The following is a 6,726-nucleotide window of genomic DNA, read 5'->3' as shown; positions in this document are numbered from 1 at the left end:
GTAGTCACTCTTTGAAGTTGGTGAAGTTTGGTGAAATCCTATGAGGTGTAGGTTGTAGTTTTTCTTCCCTTAAGCAAGAAGATTTTTCATGATAAAACACCATTTAATTTGTTATGTTTTATTTATGCTATTGAAAGAAAACCTGATTCTTTTTGGTGTCTAGGTTTTTTCACCTATCAATCACATAAAGTGCATGGATAAAATTATCACCCTACTTAAAATTGAGCTCATGTTTATGAACTATCATCAAAACTGAAAATTTAATACATCAATCATTTAACCCCATAATTTTCTATATAACAACACACACGATTGTTTCGTGATATAGAACAATTTTCTTCAATTCGATCCTTTTTGTGGCTATATTATATTGTTTATGAAATCAATGGATGGGTGATATAATTTTTGTAGTGATCGGGTGTGTTTCAAAGAAGAAATTTTATTTTATGAAAGTTTGTAAATGAGAAGTTTGACCAATGTTAATATTCTGGATTAATGAGTCTGGATTCAAGTTTTGACAATTCCGTAAGGTCCAAAAGGTGATTTATGATTGGGTCAATTTTTTTGCATGGATCCTAAGGGACTGTGGAGTATGACTGAGTTATTCATTAGAACTCTAGTTGATTTAAAGATTTAGAGTTCAAGAATATCAAGGTATGGTAAAGATTACTTCATATCGATGGTTTGATAATTCTAACAATTCATAATGCATATTAGGAGTAGTTAATGTAACACTCTTTCTTAGAAAGAGCTAATTTAGAAATAGCTAAATTGAGAACTGGGAAGTTAGTCTTCCATGTGAGTTTTGAGTCAATTTCGAACGACCATAAATTTCAGTAAAGTATGAGATACGAGACCCATAAGGTATAAAATGAAACATATTTAAGTCCTCTTTATAATTCCACCGAATTTAGATAAAGGAAATTAAATTGTTTGAATACAACCTGTCAAATTAAGGAAATTCATCGATTTTTAGGACTATTATTTTGGTATTTTCCTTACCCCTCTAGCCTAACTCTTTTTTGTTAAACTTTTATGGGTCCAAACTGATTGGAATCAATTTTGTTCATTCTTAAATACACTTAGGGTTTTTGAGAGAGGTTCAAGAGGAGAAAAGGGAGAAAAGCTCAAGCATTCAAGATTCTTGTGAGCTTTAAGGATTTTTGCCAAGAATTTGATTCTTTAGAGGTATGTAAGCTTTCATAGAATTGGGTTCGTTCACCCTCACATCTATCATGAGTTTCCTAATTGAATTCGTTCGTATGATTTTCTATATAGAGTTCTTGATGAGTTTCATGAAGTTTTTTCTTCATTTTTTAACAATGAAGTTTTGTTGAGTTGTTGAGATGAGGATCTTGTGTTGATTATTGTTCATAAGGAATTTTGAGTGGATTTTTATTGTAATTTTGTTGGGTTTAAGAATCCAAAAGAGTTTGAGGGGAATAGTTTGATTATAGGTGAGTTGGATATCGAATTAGAGCAAGAAAATTTATCAAAAATCTAGGTATAGGGGTGGGGGGCCAGTAGTTTAGTGCCTGGCGCACAACGCATCCCAAACCACATTCAGTAGCTTAGGGGCTGGCGCCCTGCTCCACTTAGTGTTCCATGGTCACCAAGTTCCCTACCCTTCCGTCCTTTCGTGTGTTCCCTCGAATCGTACTTATGTTCTCTACTTGATATCGAGAATTAAAATTTTCATTCAACCTTGATATATCATGCATATCCTAATCATAACCATTAAATTCATAATTTAAATTCAACATAGAGTTAAGAGTAAAGTCGAGGATGTTCTATGAGTCATAATGAGAAGTCTTATGCAATCTTTTAAGATTTGAGTACTTGAGTATGAGGATGAGGAGAGTTGATTTCATGCTTTCAAAGTGAATATAAGGGAACTAAGTATCCCCAAGAGTAATTTTTTACATCTAAAAGGAGAGGACACCTTGGTTTCCAAATGAGTTCACGAGGAAATTTTGAGTACTACCTCTTTTAAGAGAATCTTTTGAGTGATGATCTCAAATTTGAGGATTAGGAATTTCTCAAAACATATGAGCATGCGTTATATTATTGGGTGTAGTATTGAATATCAATATAAAGACAAGTTAAGAAAAATCAAAGTCCTCATACACTTAGATGATTCCTAGTTGATTTTAAGCATAACTTAGTGTATCCACTTAGTTGAGGATGTTCTCTACTCCGGCAAGGCATAAGACAATTCTGGTAGTGTAGGCGAGACAGTGTATCTGTAGCTTATAGTGATGGTTGTCGATTAGAGAATCTCCAAATAAGAGTAAATTGTTTAATATATTATTTTATTTGCGTTGAGTTATTCTCTGTTATTTAAAAATATTTCTTTATACTACATCTTTATTGTTGCTTTTATATTGAATTGAGTTGAGTATTTTTGAGTTGAATATCCTTGAGTTGAGTTGTGATGATGTGAGTGTGTTCTTCCTCTTTATCCATTCAAGCTTATGTCCATGCTTAAGATTTCTCCTTGAATGCTCTTACATTCAATTTATTGACGCCATTTGTTCTGCATCTTTTTATAATGTAGATACAGGTTTTCATGGTAATCAATAGGTGCTTTGTTGATATCAGTTGCAGTTCTCGAGTTGCTTTGGTTAGGGATGACAATGGGGCGGTATAGGGCGGGGGCGGTGCGGGTTGAGCTTAACCCGCAAAATTTTTAATTTGCCCCGCTCCGCCCTGCATGTCAACACTTTTCATTTTCAACCTGCATGACCCCCCCCCCCCCCCCCATAATTTTTTTAACATTTACTTATTCTAGTTATGTTTGATACTTAAACTAGAATTCATAAAAAAAATCCTTTTTTCATTAAGTTGTATCAATTTAACAGGATAGTGACTTAAAATTTTATTTTTTATAAATCAATTGGGGTACATGCAAAAAATTATATTATTTTTTATTGAAACATTTCCATTTATTATCTTGAATATTTTAGTAGCTTTAATGAAATGCTCTATCATTCAATAACATGTAAAAAGTTAAAATTAATTTTGAATCCACATAAAATCACATAAACCCACAACCAGCCCCACCCCCATCAAGTTTAAAAAACCAACTTCAATCCTTCCCTCCCACATAGACTTAAACCACCCCACCCCGCCGTATCCACCCCGCCCCATTGCCATCCCTAACTTTGGTGAGCCTCCTAATTTCTGGAGGATTCTACTTTTCTTTCAACGTTACTAAGATGTCGTGGCTCTTGTCCCGACATCTATCACAGATAGTAGAGGCTTCTTAGACAATAGTGTTTTGATGAGTCTTTTCTATCTATTTTTAATGTGTATGACTGAGTGCTTTCTTTTGGCTAGATGAATATTTTAATACATTTATGAGTTATTTATTTTAAGACAATGAGTAAGGCTTTACTTTTGAGTTCATTTAATGTTGAGTAAGTCTTCCACTGAGTATTGATCCAGGCTAAGGGTTCTCTTAGGGACCATAAATATTTCTTAAATGCCTGTTACACCCAAGGAATAGACTTAAGGCATGACAAACTTGATATCAGAGCATAGAGTTCTAGAATCTCAGTGTGTCTACGAAGCCGTGTGTGTAGACTACTGGTTATTAGTGAAGTTCATTTGAAGTATAGCTTTATTATGCAATTTTATAGAGTTTTGAAGTCAAACGTCAACGGACGAACAAGACGTCCAGAAACTAATCATGTGTGTGCTAGTGTATCCTTGTATGCTGTATGTGCTTTTACGTGTTCGTTGGAGTCTAAAAATCAGTGGTGATGAACCTAACAACTAGAAGGACATGTTTAGGGTCAAAATGTTTGGGTACGAGTCCCAAGGACCGACCTAGGGGTCCTTGAGGAGGAAGAAACCATTGGACAACAAGCCACCCAAGGTAGCAAGCAATTGGGCATGGAAGAAACAAGTTCGTGTCGTAGAGTAGGTTCACCATGGACAAACAATTTTGGTCCGCATCGCCGACGTGTTACAGAATCTACTATCCCAAAATTTAATTTCAGAATTCTTTTGGGAACTGCTCCGTTGCAGACTTGTTCCCCGATGATAATTCCAAAAATAAAGTTATGTTTGACTTCTTTAAAAAGGTTCAATTAATGTAGGGGTGTTTTTGCTATTTTGGGGGTGTATTATATATTGAATGTAAGTCATTTTACACCCATTCCCTAATCAACAACCCCAACCCTCAATTTAGAATTAAAAACAAATAGAAGATCTTCTCTCTCTCCAAACTTTCTCTCCACTCAAATCCTCCATTGAAAAACCTTCAAATTCCAAGGAATAAGACCAATTTCTCAATTTCCAACTTAGATTTTGTGGATAGATCTTCAATAAGGTATGGTGATTTCATCCTTGATTCTTCTCATTGAAGGAGACATTTTCAAAGGCTTTTTAAAAGATCTAAAAAATCCTAAAATCCTATTTCGAATTCTAAGCATGAGTTCTTGCATTAAAAAGTTTGAATTAATGATTTATGAAGTATTCAAATTTAATTGGTTGTTTAATGATAAAAAATTTCATGAACCCAAGTATTTCTTGAATTTCTCATTTTGGCTCTAAAGTGGGTATATTGATTATGATCTAATTATGTTGATCTCTTGTTTGGATTGTTATGGGCTATTGAATTATATGTTGATCATTGTTGGAACTGTTCACAATTTTCTTTATAGTATTGATATCTTCATTGGGTTTTGTTGAATTATTGATATGGATGAATTGGTGGTCTAGTCTTATGGACATTGTAATTGGTATGTTCTATTAATGTGTGGAATTGTTTGAGATGTTGAGGGATGGTGATCGTGGCTATTGAAAGGTGGTAAATTGACCTAATTCCCTTATTTAAAGTAGAATTGATATCAAATTGCTATTGAATGATATGATCCACTTATGGTGGCGGTGTTTCATTGTTATAAATGTTATGATCACGGCCTTGTCGACATTATTATGTGAATTGTAGTATTATCACGTTATGGCTTATATGGGTGTACAAAGTGAAGGATGATATTTTATAATTGAAGGTATAATGTAAAGGTACTCATATGATATCTATATTGTCTTATATGGATGCTATCATGTTATGATTGAAAGTACTTCTTCTCTAACTGATGATATATGATGATGAAGGACTAAGAAGACTCTTTATTGAATGATGTGGTATCTTGTATTGGTAGACTTAGTTGTCCTTACTTGGTACTTGAATTATATTGAATAAATTATATGATGAATGTTGTGTCTTGATTTGGTAGATTTAAGTCCCTCTTCTTGATACATGAAAGCTTCTTGAATGTGACTCTTGACTTGGAAGGCTTAGGCACCCTTGTCTTTAATGAAAGTCTAGGATCGGTAGACCTAAAGTAGGTAACTTCTATGCAAGACTAATATTGAACCTTGAATATGAAAAGAAGGGTAAGAATGGGCTATCCTAATGAAACTTGATCGGCGATCCTTGTGGACCCCTTTTTGGTAGTAGTATTATGAGTTGGTAAGACTAAGAAACAATACCTTTTCGTTATCCTATTATGTAAATGAATTTACTCTATGAAAATCAAGGCAAAGCACTGAGAGGATATGCTTGTGATAGTATCTCTACTTGAGAATGAGACTAGAGTATAATGAAACCCTTGATATCCCTAAACCATGTACCGACATGGGATGTGTCCTTAGTTCTACCTTTGGCGAGTACAACACCTTCTACAATGTGGGGTCTTATGACACGGATTCCATACCTAGTTAGTATGATCTATGACGGTGAACTCCTATTTTCATCATATGGGATCTGCACTCTAGTTATTGAATAGGTTCTACAACGTGTGGGTAGTGGAATGGGATGTTATCTACACATGAGACGAGTAGGCTTTGAAAAAGCCAAAGTGAGTTCCGTAGGTGTTCCTAGACCATCATTATGTGAAGTCCCTACTTATGCGATGTATGTCCCCAAGTTACTATATTGAACAACGAAATGTCCTTATTTTTGGTAGTCATTAGGAACACCTATGTCTGTGTTGAAGAGGTTGTAAGGGTCTTACCTTATATGTGAATATTGACTTGAAGATGCTTCTTATACTTGTGTTATGAGTTTTTTTTACCAAAAGAGCGTGAAAATCAAATCTATAAGTAAATGTCCCTTTTTGCATTATTTTCTTGCATATTCACCATACTTAGTGCATGAATTGTGCTAAATCCATATGTTTCTCTATTTCTACAAGTTTACATGGTGACAAATGAGGATTCCTAGAGTTGAAGCTTGGGAAGTCGAATTCTCTCAAGATACTTCGTATGTCCTCATATGTTCGAGGACATGGTTTATGTTTCTAGTTTTCTTTTATTACAGACTTTGTAATAGACATAAATTTCTTTTAATGTAAGAGCTGTGACCCTATGATATTAATGTGTCTAAGATGTCTTATGATGAGATTTAGTTTTGTTATGTTGTATAAAAAAGTTTCCTTATTGACTCTATTGTGAAAAGTGGTAGATTTCCACACTATTTCTATGACAAATGATATGAAAGATGTCTAAGGGATTGTATAAGACCTCTGAGAGGTCAAATACGCCATGTGACGCCTAGGGGGTACCCTCGGGTCGTTACACAACCGCTCTTACCCTGAGTTGATGGTAACCCAAACAATGATGTATTTTGAAGAAGTAGTTAGCCCATTGAAGTTAATCAAACAAATCATCAATTCTATCAAATACTTGAATTGCTTATTCAACTCTTTTAGCTCG

The 6,726-nt window shown here is 34.4% G+C and overlaps 1 long non-coding RNA gene across 1 annotated transcript; it reads left to right on the top strand.

The window, feature by feature from the left end:
• The first annotated feature begins 4,208 nt into the window (after positions 1-4,208).
• On the top strand, positions 4,209-6,379 carry LOC138347742 (uncharacterized). The gene is made up of 2 exons (XR_011220277.1): positions 4,209-4,336; positions 6,207-6,379. It is a non-coding gene; the product is annotated as an uncharacterized lncRNA (long non-coding RNA).
• Positions 6,380-6,726: the final 347 nt, after the last annotated feature.

This window comes from Solanum lycopersicum, chromosome 3 (assembly GCF_036512215.1).
Source record: "Solanum lycopersicum chromosome 3, SLM_r2.1".
Lineage (NCBI taxonomy): Eukaryota > Viridiplantae > Streptophyta > Magnoliopsida > Solanales > Solanaceae > Solanum > Solanum lycopersicum.
This window is presented reverse-complemented; position numbering and strand designations above follow the sequence as displayed.